This window comes from Peromyscus leucopus, chromosome 9, assembly GCF_004664715.2.
Source record: "Peromyscus leucopus breed LL Stock chromosome 9, UCI_PerLeu_2.1, whole genome shotgun sequence".
NCBI lineage: Eukaryota > Metazoa > Chordata > Mammalia > Rodentia > Cricetidae > Peromyscus > Peromyscus leucopus.
Window position 1 is genome coordinate 99,250,663 of NC_051070.1, and position 18,366 is coordinate 99,269,028.

Below are 18,366 nucleotides of genomic sequence, written 5' to 3' on the forward strand. Positions count from 1 at the left end.
AAAAGCAGGCTGAGCAAGCCATGGGGAGCAATCCAGTAAGCAACATTCCTCCATGCTCTTTGCTTCTGTTGTTGTCTCCCAGGTTCCTGCCTTGAGTTTCTGTCTTGACTTCCCTTGATGATGAATTGTAAACTGTAAGATTAAATAAACAACCCTTTATTCTCCAATTTGTTTTAGTTATAGTTTTTTGTTTTGTTTTGTTTTGTTGTTTTGGGTTTTTTGGGGTTTTTTTTTGTTTGTTTGTTTTGGGTTTTTTTTTTTTTTTTTTTTTTTTGGTGTTTACAGATAGGGTTTCTCTATGTAGTTTTGGTGCCTGTCCTGGATCTCACTCTATAGACCTGAAACTCACAGAGATCCACCTGGCTCTGCCTCCTGAGTGCTGGGATTAAAGGCATGTGCAACTTCCACCCAGCTGGTCATAGTGGGTTTTTTGTTTGTTTGTTTTTGTTTTTTAATTTTTTTAAAAAAAATTTATTTGCATTGGTGCTTTTGCCTGCATGTATGTCTATGTGAAGGTGTCAGATCTTGGAGTTACTGACATTTGTTAGCTGCCATGTGAGTGCTGGGAATTGAACCCGTGTTCTCTGGAAGAGCAGTCAGTGCTCTTAACTGCTGAAACATCTCTCCAGCCCCTGGTCATAGTGTTTTATCACAGCAATGGAAAACCCAAATAAAGATAGTCTCACAGAAACTGGGTCAAGAGCAACTCACTTGTGGTTAGATTTCATGATAGTAGGTGTTGTGAAGTACTTCTCACCATGGAATACTACAGAAAGGTGGAAGAGCACAAAGGATTTGTGCCTGCAAGTGTCTGTAAATACTGGGAAAAGATTTCACTCACCATTTGCACAAATGCTCCAAAATATTTGTGTAGGTTTATGTTGAACCAGAGAGATGCAAGAATTATATTAAGGAAACTCAAATGTTCTTAAAACAGGATCAAAACAGACAGGGATGCATATCAGTCCTCGATGAAAACTTCAGTATTATGAAACTATTAAGTCTTTTAAATGAATTTATCTAATATGTTTTAAGACAAAAACCTTAAAGTATTTTTTAAAGAATGGAATATTCTTTAATGTAAAGAAATGACAGGCACTACTGTCCACTTGGCTATTGTTCCCATAGTTTCTTTCAAACAGAACCACAGTAGGACTCAGCAATGTAGACATGTCTTGTTTAGAGGGAAGCATGGTTCCTACTTCATCCCAATGAATTATGACTACTTGCTACACCAACCATACACTCCCTCTTCTTTGCTAGTGATTTGTTCAAGAATGAGTGTGTCACACTGGGCTGGAGAGATGGTTGAGTGGTTAAGAACTTGTACTGTTTGTATAGAGAATCCAAGTTTGGTTCTCAGTGTCCATATAGGGTGGCTCACAATTGCCTGTAACTACAGACCCACAGGATCCAATGCTTCTAAGGGCATCTGCATTCACATGCACATACCCATACAAAGACACATACATGTAATTTAAAATAAAATACACCATTGAAAAAGAGATATTAGTGGCTGGAGAGATGGATCAGTAGGAAGAGCACTTGCTGCTATTGCAGAGGACCCAGGATTCAGTTCCCAGCACCACCATGGCTTCTTACAACTCTATGTAGTTCTAGTTCCAGGAGATCCTCTAATGGCCTCCATTGGTACTGCATGCACACAGTGTACATACATACACATAGGCAACTCATACACGTAAAAATAATTTTTTTTCAAAAAAAGAAAGATTTACAAGGGAACAAGCCTTTGCATATACCTGCGGTGTTCAGATCTACACAGCCATGTAATGACAACAGGGCAACAAGTAGCATGTGTTACCAAGAAGCTGAGGGTGGGGAGGAAGAAGGAGTCTTTATTTTCAGTCTAAACTTGGACAGTCTACTTTTAAGCATCATATGCATAGTAAAAATTTGTATTGTTTAAACCAGTGTTAGGCAACTTACTGTTACTTGTACGTAAATGTGATATAACTAATAGAACATTAAAATTTTCTAAAAGAAACATGAATGCTGAGGAGTATCATCACCATTCCCAACAGCAATGCTTGAGATTTCCAGTTGACATTCTGCTAACACTCAATACATCAATGTTCCTGCATGTATTCCCCACTGAAAATATCCCAGCTCCTGGACCTTCAAAGCCACTTAATGGTTTACTATACTTGACCTATAGTGAATTGAATGAGAAATGTCCCCCATGGGCTCATATATTTGGTCACCAGTTGGTAGCACTATTTGGGGATGTTACAGAGCTTTTAGAACATGGAGGCTTGCTGGAGGAAGTATATCATTAGGGGTGAGTTTGATGGTTTATAGACTCACCCTATGGTGGCTTAAAAGAAAATGGCCCCCAAAGAAAGTGTCACTATTAGGAGGTGTGGCTTTGTTGGAGAAGGTGTGGTCGGGTTGAAGGAAGTGCATCACTGTGGAGGAGGGCTCTGAGGTCTCATATATGCTCAAACCACACCCTGTGAGACAGTGTTATAGTCCTTAGAGACCAGCTCCAAGGGCTGCAGAATAGGGCTCAAAGGAAAAGCTATAGCATAGCCAAACTTATGACTTGTTTTATCTGAGGGGTATTTCTAGAAACAGAATAAACTCACATGTATACTGGTGGTCATTATCTTTATTTCTCTTAAATTCCATCCATGTCTTTGTTCTACAAACTTATATATCCAATGGAAAGCTTTAGACAATGAAAAGAGGTTACATTTGAGGGTCACATTACATTTCTTGAGGAAATGATAAGAAGCAGAGCCATTCTGATAGCATACATGAATAAATCTGTCAGCTCCCTAATTAGTGGAGTAGCTTCAGCTGTAGAGGAATGTCCAGCTGCTTTGTTATCTACTAAGGAGATAGCCTATAAAGGGGAGTTATAAAGTTAAACTATTGGGGAGCCTAGAAAATAAAGAAACTGTGCATTGTAGTCTATCTTTCTAAGTGTGATAAACATTCTAAACTAACATGTAAAAGTGTCAGTTTCTCTTGGGCTTGTATTGTAGCACTGACTAAGCGAGTGCATCCGGTGGTGGGCTGGGAGTGAGTAACTATGGCAATGCTCAGCTGTCAGTCAGGTACCCTGGTGTGAAGACTGTAAGGTGGTGGGGTGTGCCAAGTGTTCAGCACTTCCCTGAGGGACAGTGACATTAAAAGCTTAAGATATTGTCAGGTGGTGGTGGCTCACACCTTTAATCCCAGCACTCGGGAGGCATAGGCAGGCAGATCTCTGTGAGTTCGAGGCCAGCCTGGTGTACAGAGTGAGTTCCAGGACAGGCTCCCAAAGCTACACAGAGAAACCCTGTCTTGAAAAACCAAAAAAAAAAAAAAAAAAAAAAAAGTAAGATATATACTTAAGATGTATACTCTTATCCTGTATGCAACCCCAGATCATGAGGAAGGAAACTCGTAACTCTTATGTCAGGGCTGTAAAGTTAGATTATCCTTTGTAGCCCTGACTAATTGGGAAATTTATTTCGGAGGTGTAAACTGTTTCTCTCTGGACTTTGGTTTATTGCTATTCTGTCACCCATATAAATTTCAAGACCTAAACAATAAACAGTTAGTTGGTTAAATCTTGAGTCTTGTTTCAAAACTGAGTTTAAAAGTTTGTACAGAGAGTTAATTGTTGGGGACTATGTGCAGGGAGTTAAGTCCTATGTTATCAGTCTTATGTTACAGAGAAATCATCTTACTGAAAATCCACAGATAAATGTACCCAGTATATTCATGGAGAAAACACACTACCTATCCAAACTAAATTGTATTAGCACATGAAAAAATTACAGACAGAAACAAACAGTATTCAGAGTCTGTGGCCTCATAAGCCTTGCTTGAAACGAGATTCCTCCATCAGAGACTTTTTCATCTGGGGGGTTGACATCTGAATATAAATTACCATCTGCTGTATTACGTCAAGACCTGTGATAAGACAGTACACTTCCTGTTGCCTTCAGATCAAGATGTAGCCAGTACACTGTGTGCCTGCATGCTGCCATGTCCCACCATCATGATAATAGACTAAACCTCTGAAACTATAAGGCACTCCAATGGTGTACTTCCTTCATAAGCTTCATAAGAGTTGCCATTTCATGCTGTCCCTTCATAGCAATAGAAACTCTGATTAAGACACACCCCAATTCCAAAGTTCTTGCTTTCTGTTTCACTGTGGTAGATAAAAGAAGTGATCAACTGGCTTCCTGCCACCTGCTGCCATGTCTGCCCTGCCACATGGACTCTGATGCTCTGGAACTATTGCTTAAATGGACTTTCTTCCTTAAGTTGCCTCTGGTCCTAGTATTTTTAGTACATTCTCTTGCCTTTTCATTCCTGGACTCCTCTACTATCATCTCTCTAAAGAGTTGGGTTCTGGCACTTCCAGTGATGTTGAATCTGGTTAACATCTGCTGGTATCATTCCTGCACTCCTCACAACAAGCAGGCCACAAGAACAATGAATATGAACTCAGCTAGTAATAATGCTGATGTACAAATTCCTTTCTCCAGTGGAATAGAAATGTGCACCTATTCGTAGTTCCCGTTCCCTATCACAATTAATAAACTTACTAACTTTGCTTCACTCTGACTTGACCTGTGGCATAGTCAAGAAGAATCCATCTTTACCTGAGTTGAGGTCCCAAAAAGGGAAGGGAACTCCTACAGCTACTAGTGGCAGTGTTGGGCTGTGGCTCCCTGCCTCTGCTGACAGAAAGTGTGCATCTGTCCTCTCTATGCATGCTAAGGTTGTATATACACAGAAGACCCAGAAGGAAACATTCCATATGATAACAATAGTTTTGGGGAGAGTGCAGTGCAGGGGTAAAAGATAGGTGAGAGGTTCCCTTTGAAACTTATAGACATGGGTATTGCTGGAATTTTTAAACCTAAGTAATTCAAAATAACAAACTGACAATAGTAAAAACTATACTTTCCTTATACTCCACATCCTGGGTACCTGGGCTCTGAAAAATGGCTCTCTCCATCTCTCATTCAATCATAGATTGTTATATAAAAATCATCTATACCGTCATTGAGACTGGAAAAGCTGGGTGCTCTGAGATGAAGAGAAGCCTTGTCTAAAAAGACCAGCAATTCCATTTATGAGATGAACTCACTGGTCACTGTAGTGGGTGCTGTTTGAGCCATGCCCTGACGCACCACCCCTAGTGAGGCAGCTGTAGTTGTTACATCGGCCTATGACCTTGAGGTACTTGCCCCTAGGGCGTGGCTACCAGGGACTCTTAAGATGGCATGCATGTGTGTAGGCCCCTTTTCTTGGCTATCTCGTGGTTTTGGGTGCTCAGATCTTAGACCAAGCGGTTTAACATGGGACATAGCTCAGCTTTCCTGGACCCTAGGATAAATCTCCTGTGGTTATGAGTTTACCCCCAAATAAATTCCTTTGATCATAAAAAAAAATTTAAAAAGTCTAAAAAATAAAAAAAAAAAAAGATAAAAAAATGGTCCCCAGTAGCCACAGCCCCAGGGACAGGTACCTCAAGGTCATAGGCAGATGTAACAGACTAGGGGCGGTGCTTCAGGGCATGGCTCAAACAGCTACCCACTACAGGTCACTCTCAGTTTTACTCTAGAAATGCTGAAAAGAAAGAGCCTCAGAGAAAGAGTCGGCATGTGTAGTCCTTTTCCTACATTCTGTTCAGTGTGACATGTGTCCTAGACAGAAGAGTCTTAGCTGGGATGAGGAAAAGCCCTGTCTCTCAGGCCATGGGCTGCTTTGAACAATAGCAGACTGCCACCAGCTACTACCAGCCTCCGGGCCCCTTGGGCCCCTTGCTGGACACTCTCTTCATGATATCTCATTGGCACAGGGACAGACACCTCAGGAACTAATATGGAAGCAGTAGATACTGTTTCTGCTTTTTTTTTTTTAGACAGGGTTTCTCTGTGTAGCTTTGCGCCTTTCCTGGAACTCACTTGGTAGTCCAGGCTGGCCTCAAACTCACAGAGATCTGCCTGGCTCTGCCTCCCGAGTTTCTGTTTTTAAGAGATGCTACTGACCTTCTAGTTGGGGTGGTGTGACTATGGCTACTTCAGGGAGAGGCCAGCAGCAGGCATTTTTGTGCTCATTCCAACCTCCTCTCATAAGACATCAGCCCAAAGCTTTTGCCTACCAGATCTTCTCTTTGGTGATTTAGAATTCCTATCACCCTGTCAGTTGCCACAAAAGTGATCCCTGTGTAGCCTGCAAGTAAACTTTCTTTCCTCTGGAGCCCAAAGTAATAGTTGTGACTTCTCGCTGGCCAAATACTCTGGGCACAGATGACGCTAGCCAAGGGAATGGATCTAGTCACGGCTCTGTTCAGAAGCACTCACACCTCATGAAGCCTCAGGAGTCTTAGCACACAAGCCCACTTCTATTTAGCCACACTGTTGTTCTTCCCTGCCTCCAGACTCCCAGGGGTCTTTGCACACACACACTACCCCTCTTAGTCTGGATTGCCCTTCCTCATGCTTATTTGTCTATGAACATCCTCATACTTCAATGCCTAGGTTAAACCCCAGCTGTATTCCCCCCTTACACTCTTCTGAGGTTAGTTCCTTTCTTTGAGGCTCCTAGAGTATGTTCCTGATATTAGTACTGCCTTCACTACCTTCTGCAACCCTCTCTACTTGAATCTCTGTAAAGGCAGAGACTTCACACATCCTATCTGTTAGATCAGGATTGATTGTAGTGACATGAAGATAAAAGAAAGTTGTCAACCTCCTCAGAAGCAGAATTATCCTTTAATCAGAACAGTGGAAGGCAGTCAGTCTTGCCACATGAGCTAGGGGTCTAATACAGCAAAAAGGAAACTTTTGGGTTGGAAAATTTTGTTTGCAGGCTGGCTTTTGGTGGAGATTCTTACCATGTTGGCATCAGTACCAGGAGTTTTCCTGACATTTTGACCGCTTGTCAGGAGCCTCCCAGCAATAAACAGCTGGACCACTCTTCCTGTGGGGAGTTTCTGAGACCACCTAAGGCTTTTAGGTTATTAATTCTTTACTGCCAACAACCCAGGCAGGGAAATGGTGACTCTTAGGAAGAATGACTGGTTCTTCTCATAGTGTAACTTCCCTCGCAAGAGAGGAGACTCTACAAATATTTCATCTGCCAAAGAAATAAAAAAAAAAAGGGAGAGGGAGAGAGAGAGAGAAGTGTTGTTCTTCCCAAGATGTACTAAAAATGTTTAAATCTAAAGAAGGTTAAAATAGCTCATAAAAAATGTCATGAAAAAGGGACAATTTCTTCAGTTTTGATGACTTTCTGTTTTCTTCTCTCCTGACTCCTGCACCCCACTAGTAAGGGAAGCCTTCTTAGTTTTTATACTTTTTAATTATAAAAATTATTTGTTGTGTGTGATGCATGTTGTGAACATAGATACATGCTTGTCACTGCATGCACCTGTGGAGATTCAAGGACAATTTTGGGGAATCAGTTCTCTCCTTCCATCGTGGCTTCCAAAGATTGAACTCAGGTCATTTGGCTTGTATGACAAGGACCTTTACCTGCTGAGTCTTCTTGTTGGCCTTGGTTTTCATGCTCCTTTAAGAATAACTGTTTGCTGTTGTATTTGGCATAAATCAATGTACACAACTATATACCTGAGACTCCCCTACAAATAAGAAGCTGCACTGAATACACACAACACATAAAATCTACTAAAGGCATAAGAGTAGGATGAAATCCTCCATATAAAACAGATTTTATAAGTATTAGTTACTACTGACAGTGGAAAATACAAGGAGCAGACGGAATTTGCTTAAGGACATTTTTTATATTCTGTATTATAAGGGCAATATTTACTTCGTGTTGTAAGAAGGACTTTGTACATGCATCAATAGCCTAACACACAATTAGTAGTAGTATGTTTTGAGTTAACACTATATAACTTAGATGGCCCTAGAGAAGAAGTACCCAGAAAATGTGGTGGGAGGGTTATAACTAGTGAGACATAAACGTCTCGTGTCTCAGATATGTGGCTGATCACCTGACCAGAAAGACAAGATTAAACTATGGAATAACTGCTTTCATTTCCCCATCCCTGTATAATCTGCTGGCTGGAGATGAGATGTAAGACAGTTTTATTTCAGAGAACTCACTTACTGCCTTCTCAGACTGCTGACTCACTAAAGCATCACTTAAAGATTCAAATCTTGACACTACACATTGTTGTCTGTCATGACAGGCACCACAAACTCTGCTATTCTAGTTACAATGCCATCCAAATGCAGTGGGCATTTAGATTATGGGCATTAATCTAGAAAGTGTCTGTGGATCCACTCAAGCTTCCCTATAGTTCCCTCTAATGAAGACTCTAATGAAGGTTCTGTGGTTAGTGATTAGTTCCTTCTGTACTTCAATCAGCAGGCACACCTACACTCAAATATCAATCATCTTAATCATCTAATAGTCCCTACCGCCCCACTGAGTCACCATGCTGGAGGGGCCAATTCCAGTATTTACGAACATGCTTTCAAGCCTGATCTTGGGACAGATCTTACAATCAAACTACCCAGAAAAGAAAACTCAATTGTATAAAGCCCTTGGTTTGAGCCCCAGCAATATACAAACCTGTTGTGGTGGTACATGCCTGTAATCACAACATTCGGAAGGTAGAGGCAAAAGGATCAGAGATTCAAGGTCATCCTTGACTACTCAATGAGTGAGGACATTCCAGGATATAGGAAAACTCTTTCTTTCTCTGGAGAATATACAGATTCTTAATCTTTTTGTTTTTCCCTAAAGGACCACATGCATGGATGCATTTGGAGGATACTTTTCCATAAACATGGCAAATAATCTCCAATATTTCCATCAAGTCAATTAATGGTTTATTCAGCAAATGATTTATATTGATAGTGTCTTAGGTAAGGTTTTCATTGCTGTTTCACAGCAACTCTTACAAAGGAAACATTTAATTGGGGTGCCTTGCTTACAGTTTCAGAAATTCAGTCCATTATCATCATGGCAGGGAGCATGGTAGCCTGCAGGCAGATATGGTGCTGGAACTGACAGTCCTTACATCTTGACTCAGAGGCAACAGGAAGTTGACTGAGTGAAGCTTGAGAAAAAGAACTCAAAGCCCACCCCCACAGTGAAACATTTCCTCCAACAAGGCCATACCTCCTAATAGTGCTACTCCCTTTCAGGATCATTTTCTTTTAAACTACCACAGATAGATAGCAATTATCATCATAAAAGGATTTCTGTTTGGTCGTTGTAACCAAAGCTGTAAATATGTCACATAATGCCAGGGCTGTCTTTGCAAGGATCAACTCTATCTGCTTTTGTTAGTACAGTTTTAGGAGTTGTGGGTATGCCAAGACTTAGTTATCAGTTAGTCATGCCATTAGAAAAATAGGTAGTCTTCTTGTCCAAAGTGTACACTGATTATTTGCTTTTATTAAATTTGTTTATCCTTAACTATTATGGATGTACAGTACTAGCTCTTTATTTAATTAAAATTAGCATCATTCTATTTATGACATTTGCTTTTCAGTCCTGGGGATATAACTCAATTGCATAAAGCCCTCGGTTTGAGCACCAGCAACAACACAAACCTGGTGTGGGGATACATGCCTGTAATCACAACACTCAGGAGGTAGCAGCAAGAGGATCAGAGGTTCAAGGTCATCCTTGGCTATTCAATGAGTATGAGGCCATTCTAGGATATATGAGATCCTTTCTTAAAAACAAAGTCTTTATTTAATTGAATTGCTCTTTTTTTCTTGCTTCATTTAGGGATGTTATTGGTGAAAGATGTGATTTTTTTTTTTCTAAATCCTTTTGGCATCTAGCAACATGATAAGCAGGTTTTTTGCATTTAATGGGTCTGTATAGCCTGACAGATCTACTGATATTGACACGGTTTGCATTCTTAGGCTCAATTCCATTTAATTGGTGTCCTGGTTTTGTTTCCTGCTGCCATGATGGAATACCTTGACAAAAGCAACTTAAGGGAGGAAGGGCTTACCTGGCTCACAGTTCAGGTGACACACAGTTCATCATCAGAACAGTAAAGGTGACAAGACTTCCTTCCCAAGAAGATGTGGAAAGATGGTAAGAGCCAGGGGTAATGGATGGATGACTCCAAGGGAACTGTCCTCCAGATGCAGCATGACTGATGCTCATATGAACTCAGAGACGAGGCAGCATGCGCAAGACCTACACAGGTTCAAACCACACCAGATCCCAGCACGGAGAGAGGGAAGTGGACCTGGAGTCCCAGCACTAACAGTGAATTTATTAGCAAGTGATACCTGGTAGCAAAGGGAAATCAGTTTTCTCCAGTGGGTTGGCAACCATACTCCAGGGTGGGCTCAGTGACACAGAAGAAAATAAAAACAAAGATGTGACACTTGTCTTTATCTCATCTAACTCTTCCACCATACATAGATAATGTTGATCAGAGTGCTGTCCACAATGAGAGCATCTTTTAAGAGACTCCATGTTTTGTTGTTTTTTTATGTTTTGCTAGACTTTTTGTTTTGTTTTATTTTGTTTTGACATTTTTTGTCTTATTAATATTGTTGTTTGATTTTTGTTTTGTAGGTTTGTTTTAGAAAGAGAGATAAAGAGAGGGAGGGAAGTAGAGAGGGATTGAGGGAAAGAGAGAGAACATTACATTGGGTGGGAAGGAGGGAGGGGAGATCTGGGAAGAGTTGGGTAAGGAAAAACATGATCAAAATATATTGTATTAAAATTTTAAATTAAAAAACAGGAAAATGCAGACACCTTTCCCAGGTGATTCTAGATTGTTGTCAAGTCGACAATTAAAACCAACTATCATGGGACCCTAAGTTATGTTGTTGAAGCACCTCATGATCTGGAAATGCAGGGGTGGACACATTAAAAATAATAATAACTGCCATTGTAATAGAATGACAAAGCTTTCCATTTCTAATTTTCACACCTCTGAAATTGTGTCATATATTCAACCAATACTATCCTATAATTACTATTGGCTGAACAACAGGTGTGGCCTTGTTTTCATCGCCTGTCAATGTGGTCATAACTGTTGAGATCATGGACCCCTTATTTGAATTATACACATTGTGGGGTTTTTTAATATATGTCTATGGGTGGCAAGAGTGGAGGTGGCTGGATAATACACACATGTTAGTGCATGTGCTTACAAAGTTCAGAAGAGGACTTCAGATCCCATGGGGCTATAGTTGCAGGTAGTTATAAGTAGCATACTGTAGGTACTAGGAACTGAACCCAGGCACTCTACAAGAGCCCTACACACTCTTAACCACAGAGTCCTTTCTCCTGCCCCTATTTACATTATTCATGCTATATGAATTACATTTCATTGCTTTGTAAATCCTAAAGCATTACACTATGATTTGTCACTGACCTGAAAGGGTCTTTCCACATGCATGGAATCTAAACAGTGAAACATAAATTTGATGACAATAAAATAAATTTTATCATCAAAGCTGATTCAACTTTCATATTCTTCTTGTGAAACACCTGAAAGAGTACTAGGGGAGAAAGGAACACAGAAAACATAAAAGGAATCTTTTATGTTCATTGTGTTTGAGCATTGGGACACATAGCAAAGAACTGTAGCATTCTCTCAAAGTTGCTGAATCTCTTAAAATGTATACATAATTCCAAAGAATGAGAGGTTACAATTAACATGTATGTGTTTTGCTTTTCATATTTTTGTTAGTTTTGTTGTTATTTTGAGATAGTATCAATAAGCCCACATTGACATTGAACTCCTGATTTTGCCAATTCTTCCTCCCAAATAAAGTGCTAGGGTTCCCAACATGCACCACTACACTCAATTATCTCACATGTTTTGAAAGACTGTCATTAAGAGGTGACACTTGAAGGGAGTTCCAGGATAGCCAGGGCTGTTACACAGAGACACTGTGTGTCGAAGAAAACAAAAACAAAAATGTGACATTTGTCTTTATCTCATCTAATACATCTAATACTTAATGATAGATAATGCTGAACAGAGTGCTGTTCACAGTGAGCACATCTTTTAAGAGATACTGTGTCAGCTGGGTGGTTGTATCTACAACACTCAGGAAGCAGAGGCAGAAGGATGACAAGTTTCAGGCCAGCCTGGGCTATATAGCATGACTGTGTGTCACAAAACAAAAACTCAAACAAGCAAAATACAGAGAGAGAGAGAGAGAGAGAGAGAGAGAGAGAGAGAGAGAGAGAGAAGGAGAGAAGGAACGAAGGAACGAAGGAACGAAGGAACGAAGGAACGAAGGAACGAAGGAACGAAGGAAGGATATGTTGGGTAACTAATCTCCTGATGGCCAACTGATAATATTCTCTACAAATCCAGGCATCAGTGACTGAGTCTAAAAATAACAAAGAAGGGTTAACTTTGGTTGAAAAGAAATGTAAGGAATTCCTTCACATGTTTGTTTCATTTCTGTTTTTCTTCTAGATCCACATTGATACTGGCTGAGACAAATAGATTACAACTTCATTCAGGCCACAGGACTGTACATCATAGAAAAGCTCTGGTTCGCTCATTTCTTAGTGTATGGTTGCCCCTCTTCCGTATGCTGGGTCCTAGGAGCTATTCCAGAATGACCACAGAGGATTCAGCCTTAGCAGGAAGCTAACATGTGACTAACAGAGCAGGGAAACAAACATGGCTTATTCCCACACAATTTGAGGCGTGTTTTTCTACTACTTGTAAATAAAACTTTAAACAAATAACTAAATAATAAAACCTTTAATAAATAAATCCTAGCTGAACATGGGCTTAGTTAATAGTTAGTATAATAGAAAGTAACTTTCCCAGCTTGCTTTCTTTAATCTGGGGGGAATGTTCCCAACACCCAGCCTCCAACCAGTCATTGATTGATCTGATAATCCACTGGAAAAGCTCTAGAAAGAGGGCTCTACTGACTTTGCTGTGAGGCACACCATGGAAGTATGGCATCCTCATGCTTCAAAAAAGTAAGAAAATACAGGTATGAGGGTGCACTGGCCATCCCAGCTCTCAGTAAGTACAGGCAGGAACAGATATGATGTGCACTGGCCATCCCAGTTCTCAGTGGGTGCAGGCAGGAACAGTTATGAGGGTGTACTGGCCATCCCAGCACTCAGTAAGTACAGGCAGGAACAGGTATGATGGTGCACTGGCCATCCCAGCTCTCAGTGGGTGCAGGCAGGAACAGGTATGAGGGTGCACTGGCCATCCCAGCTCTCAGTGGGTGCAGGCAAGAACAGAATGTGAAAACAAAAGAGCTGAATTAAGACTATTGACAAGGCAGGAAGATGTGTGTAGCTGATCAGTATTCACTTATTTTTGTGGTTCGTAGGAAATTCTTGGTCTTAATTTGACTTTTTAATTCATGAGAAAGATGGGAATATGGACATGTAGCAATCACGTCTGGCACCAGTTTCCTCCTTTTTTGCAGTTAGTGCTAGCAGCTTCTTAAATTCCCCCTTGAGCCCAAATGCTGCAGGGCCATCACCTTAGAGAAGCATGTCATGATGCCTGCTTGGGTCACTGTTGGGCAAGCAGATGAAGCCACCTGCATCTAAAGACGCTGGACACTGAGTGACAGCTCAGTGACTCTTGTTCTTAGTGTTTGCTATCTTCTCTAATGCCACTGGTGGTGTAAAAATGGGCAACATAGAAACACCCTGCTTCAAAACAAACAAATCTATCTTGTGATCTTTACATGTCTAGAACTACATTTCTCTTTAAATCTTTCAGGTTATTTGGAGTTTGGAGAGATTGTTTCTAGTTTAAGGGTTTTGGTTTGTTTGGTTGGCTGGTTTGTTTTGTTTTGCTTTGAGACAGAATCTCAATGTATCCAAGGTTGGTTTTGAATCACCACAGATTAGATTGAACTCTTGATCTATCTGCTTCTACCTTCCAAGTTCCAATTTCTGGAATTACAGGCATGTACTACTTACAAAGTTGACCCAGTACTGGGAATCGAACCTAAACCCAGGACTTCATGCAATCACTCTACCAACTGAGCTACATGCCTAGCTGCTGTGGATATCGCTCTGTATAAATAAACACTGATTGGCCAGTAGCCAGACAGGAAGTATAGGCAGGACTAACAGAGAGGAGAATTGAGGGAATAGGAAGACAGAGAGGGAGACTGCCTGGAGCCGCTGCCAGGACATGCAAGATGTAAGGTACCAGTAAGCCACAAGCCACGTGGCCAAGTATAGATTAATAAAAATGGGCTAAATATAAGAGTAAGAGCTAGACAATGATAGGCCTGAGCTAATGGCCAAGCAGTTTAAATAATGTAAGCATCTGTGTGTTTATTTTATAAGTGGGCTCTGGGACTGAAGGGACTTGGTGGGACCCAGAGAGAAAAGCTCTCCAGCTACACCTAACCTATTATTCAAGGGTTTTGTTTTGATCTTTTAAAATTTGTTGAGTTTTACAAATAAGCTTTCCTGTGTTGGCTTTCACATAACTTATTTTTCTGGTCTGCTGGCAGTTTAATGAGTTCAACCTGTGACTTCTTGAACAAAAGGAACCAGGCATAGTGGGTGCATGTTAATTAGTTCTCAGATCTAGTCTTTTTTTTTTTTTTTTTTTTTTTTTTTTGAGGTCCAGAGATTTGGGACTTTAAAAAAATCATAATCACAGCATTTTACATTTGAGTAGTGTGTGTGCCACAACAGATTCTTAGTATCCCCCACCCTAGAATCCTACTGCTCCTAACCAGAATGGCACTATCATTAACAACCCATTTTTGAATGTTCATGTCTCAAGGAAACAACTTTCTGTTTTATTCACAGTAGCTTCTCCTGGGAATCTTCCTCACCTTTACCCAAAGTTCCTATTTCAGGACAGATAAATAGTGAGAAATGAGGTACATGTAAGCAAAGTCTTCTGGGAGTGGTGGTGAATTGTTTTACAAGTACAATCACACTGTACCAAATTATACTAAATCTTTTCTGTGCAAGAAGATCAGGTCTGTCTGGCTAATTATCCTTCTGAGTTTAGACCTTCTTTTCTTTCAAAAACCTTCCCATATACATCTGGATGCTGTTCCAGGGCCAGACTCTGGGGTCTGAGCTATGAAACAAAGATATTCACAATATGGCTCAGGAGAGACCCTTGAACAGACTCTCTGAGCTGAATGTTGCCATAAATATATAGAATGTGAAACTGACTATGAAGTTAGGGATGCAAATCTGGAAAGCCTTTGGACATTGTACACCATTAGGTGTTCCCCAAGTGAACAGGGTAGCAGGGACACTGCAGACAGATGACCATCTCTTGGTTTCAGGATGTGGCTCAGCAGGTAGCAGCTGCTCACGCATGAGGATGTGATGATGTATTGTGTCTCCCAATGTGCTGTATCCCCCAGTAAAATTTATCTGAGGATCAGAGGGAAAAGCCAACCACTATAGTAAACGTACAAGTCAGCAATGGTAGCACATGCCTTTAATCCTATCACTTGGGAGGCAGGGATCTGTCTGGATCTCCGTGAGTTCAAGGCCACACTGGGAACAGAGCCAGGCATGGTGATACATGCCTTTAATCCCAGCACTAACCATAAAGGTCTGGAGGTCTGTATAGACAGACAGGAAGTGATGTAGCTGGGCTGAGAGAGCCAATGGGAACAAAAAGGCATATAGATGTGGGTATACAGGAAGTAGCTCTCTTTTGGATACTGAGGTGTCAGTGAGGTGAGGTTAGCTTGTGGTTTTTCCTATTTTCCTGATCTCTCAAGTTTTCACCCCTATATCTGGCTCTGTGTTTTTATTTAATAAGACCATTTAGTAACTCATCTACATGCAGACCTGATTTCAAACCCATAGTATCAGTAAAAAGCCAGAGACGGTTGCAAGGGTGGAGGCTTGGAGCCCTAGTGCTGTGGCTGGTACAGACAGAGGCTCACTGGGGCTTGCTGGCCACCTTCCAAGCTCCAGGTTCCACGAATGCAAGACATACATCATTATGATCCACCAGGAGACACGAGGACCGACTGTTCTTCCCTAGCTGTCAGATAGCACCTACTTGTCTAAGTGCTCTGTTTATCTTAGGGTTGAAAAGTTAGCTTACTACATACTGACTAGTGTCATGTCAACCAGACAAAAATTAGAGTCAATGGAGAGGAGGGAGCCTCAACTGAGAAAATATCTCTTAGTTAGGGTTTTCATTGCCATGAAGAGACACCGTGACCATGGCAACTCTTACAAAGAAAACATTTCATTGGGGTGGCTCACTTACAGTTTCAGAGGTTCAATCCATGGTCACTGTGATGGGGAACGGGCAGCATGTGGGCAGGTGTGGTGCTGGAGCGGAGAGTGTTACATCTTGCAGGCAACAGGAAGTCAACTGACTGTCACACTGAGGGAAGCTTGAGAAAAAGAAACCTCAAAGCCTGCACCCACAGTGGCACACTTCTTTAACAAGACCATACCTCCTAATAGTGTCACTCCCTTTGTGGGACATTTTCTTTCAAATCACCACAGCCTCCATAAAATCAAGCTGTAGGCAAGCCACTAAACAGCACCTTACTATGGTCTCTGCATCAGCTTCAGCCTCCAGGTTCCTGCCCTTTTGAGTTCTTGGCCTGTCTTCCTCTACTGGTAGACTATGACGTGGAAGTGTAAGACAAATAAATCCTTTCTTCCCAAACTTGCTTGGCTCATGGTATTTAATCATAGCAATAGTAATCCTAACTAGGATGGAAATTGGTATCAGGATAGTGGATTATTGTTGCAGTAGATCTGACCATGTTTTGGGGAGGATTATAGAAGGACTTTGGTTCTTTGGGCTCAAAAAGCCATTGAGTGTTCAAAGATTGGTGAGCTGTTCCATGGGGGTTTGGAAGATGAGAATGTTGAGAGAAATGCAGAGGATGGAGGCCTGTCTTGTGAAGTTCCAGAGGGAAGTTTGAGTCACTTAAGGATGTTGAATATTTTCTATTAAGAATCTGTGGTCCTGGTCAGCAGGGACTGAACAATCAGCTGTGATTAATGAGAGACCAGCATCACTGAAGGAAAACTGGGACAACTGATGCTGGTTACCTGCAGTTGAGAAATTAGCAGGATGAGAAGAAGAGAGTAGCATCATTGAGGTGAATCAGCACACAGAAGCTGTGTTCCAGATACAGCCAAGGTTGTACCTCACACTGGCAGCTAAACTTGTCACCCAGATGGTATCAGTTTTCCAGTTATGAAGGGGTCGTGGAGAGCAGCTGAGACTTGGCACTGTGAGAGGACAGGAGAGGCCATTGGTGAAGGTGAAGCCTCAGTAGCAGTGGAAGCACCAGGACTAAAGGCGTCATTCAAAGAAGTTGAGGCTTGGCACAATGAAGAAAGCCCAGAAGAGGCTATAGATGAAAGTGCAGCCCAGGTACAGCAGGCATTTTGAAGATGTCAGTACCATAGGGCAATTGCCAACAATAGCAGCAGGTGTGGACTGGAGCTGGCATAAGCTTAGGAGAGAATCTGTGTGGGCTGTAGAGGGTGGAGCCTTAGAAATTACCCAAGGCAAAAAAAAAAAAAAAAAAAAAAAAAAAAAAAAAAAAAAAAAAAAAAAAAAAAAAGAAAGAAAGAAATTACCCAAGGCCTTTGGAGGAGCCCAGAAGATCATGAGTAAACCTGAAATCCTGGACACTGAGTTATTTACATGGTTGGTTTGATTTTGCTTCGGTGCTTTGTTCAAATTTTGACTGGGATCTCGTTCTTCCCTCTTGAAGTAAGTAGGTAAGCATTTCACTTGTTTTATAGAGCCCACAGTTGAGAGACTTTGGTTTTTGTTTTTTAAGAGACTGATCTTTTAAAACATTTGAATTTGTAAGATTGTGGCAATTTTTAAGTTTGTAAAATATCTTATGTAATGTGTGATCTTGGGGAGGAACAAGAAAGGAAAGGTTGTGGCTTAATAGTGATGTGTTTGTGTGTCAAGTTGACAAGGAGTCAGTTGTGCTGACTGCTTCTTATTCAATTGGGTGCAAGCTGGAGTCATTGAGGGGGAGGGAGCCTCAACTGAGAAAATGCCTCCATCAGATCAGGCTGTAGACAAGCCACAAAACAGCACCCCTCCATGGTCTCTGCATCAGCTCCTCCCTCCAGGTTCCTGCCCTGTTTGACTTCTTGCCCTGACTTCCTTCAGTGTTGAACTATGATGTGGAACAGTTAATCAAATAAACCCTTTCCTTCCCAACTTGCTTTGGGCATGGTGTTTCATCATAGTAACAGTAATCCTAACTCGGATGGGTACTGACTGAGCTGCACAACACGAAAGCAGGGCAGGGTCGCCAGCTCTAGGGGGGTGGGGCGTTTGGGGTGGGGAATATGCTGGATAAGTGGGAAAGATTGCAACTCTCCAAAATAGCCAGCTCATGGGGAAGACAGGGCAAGAATATTCACCATCAGGGCTGTTAA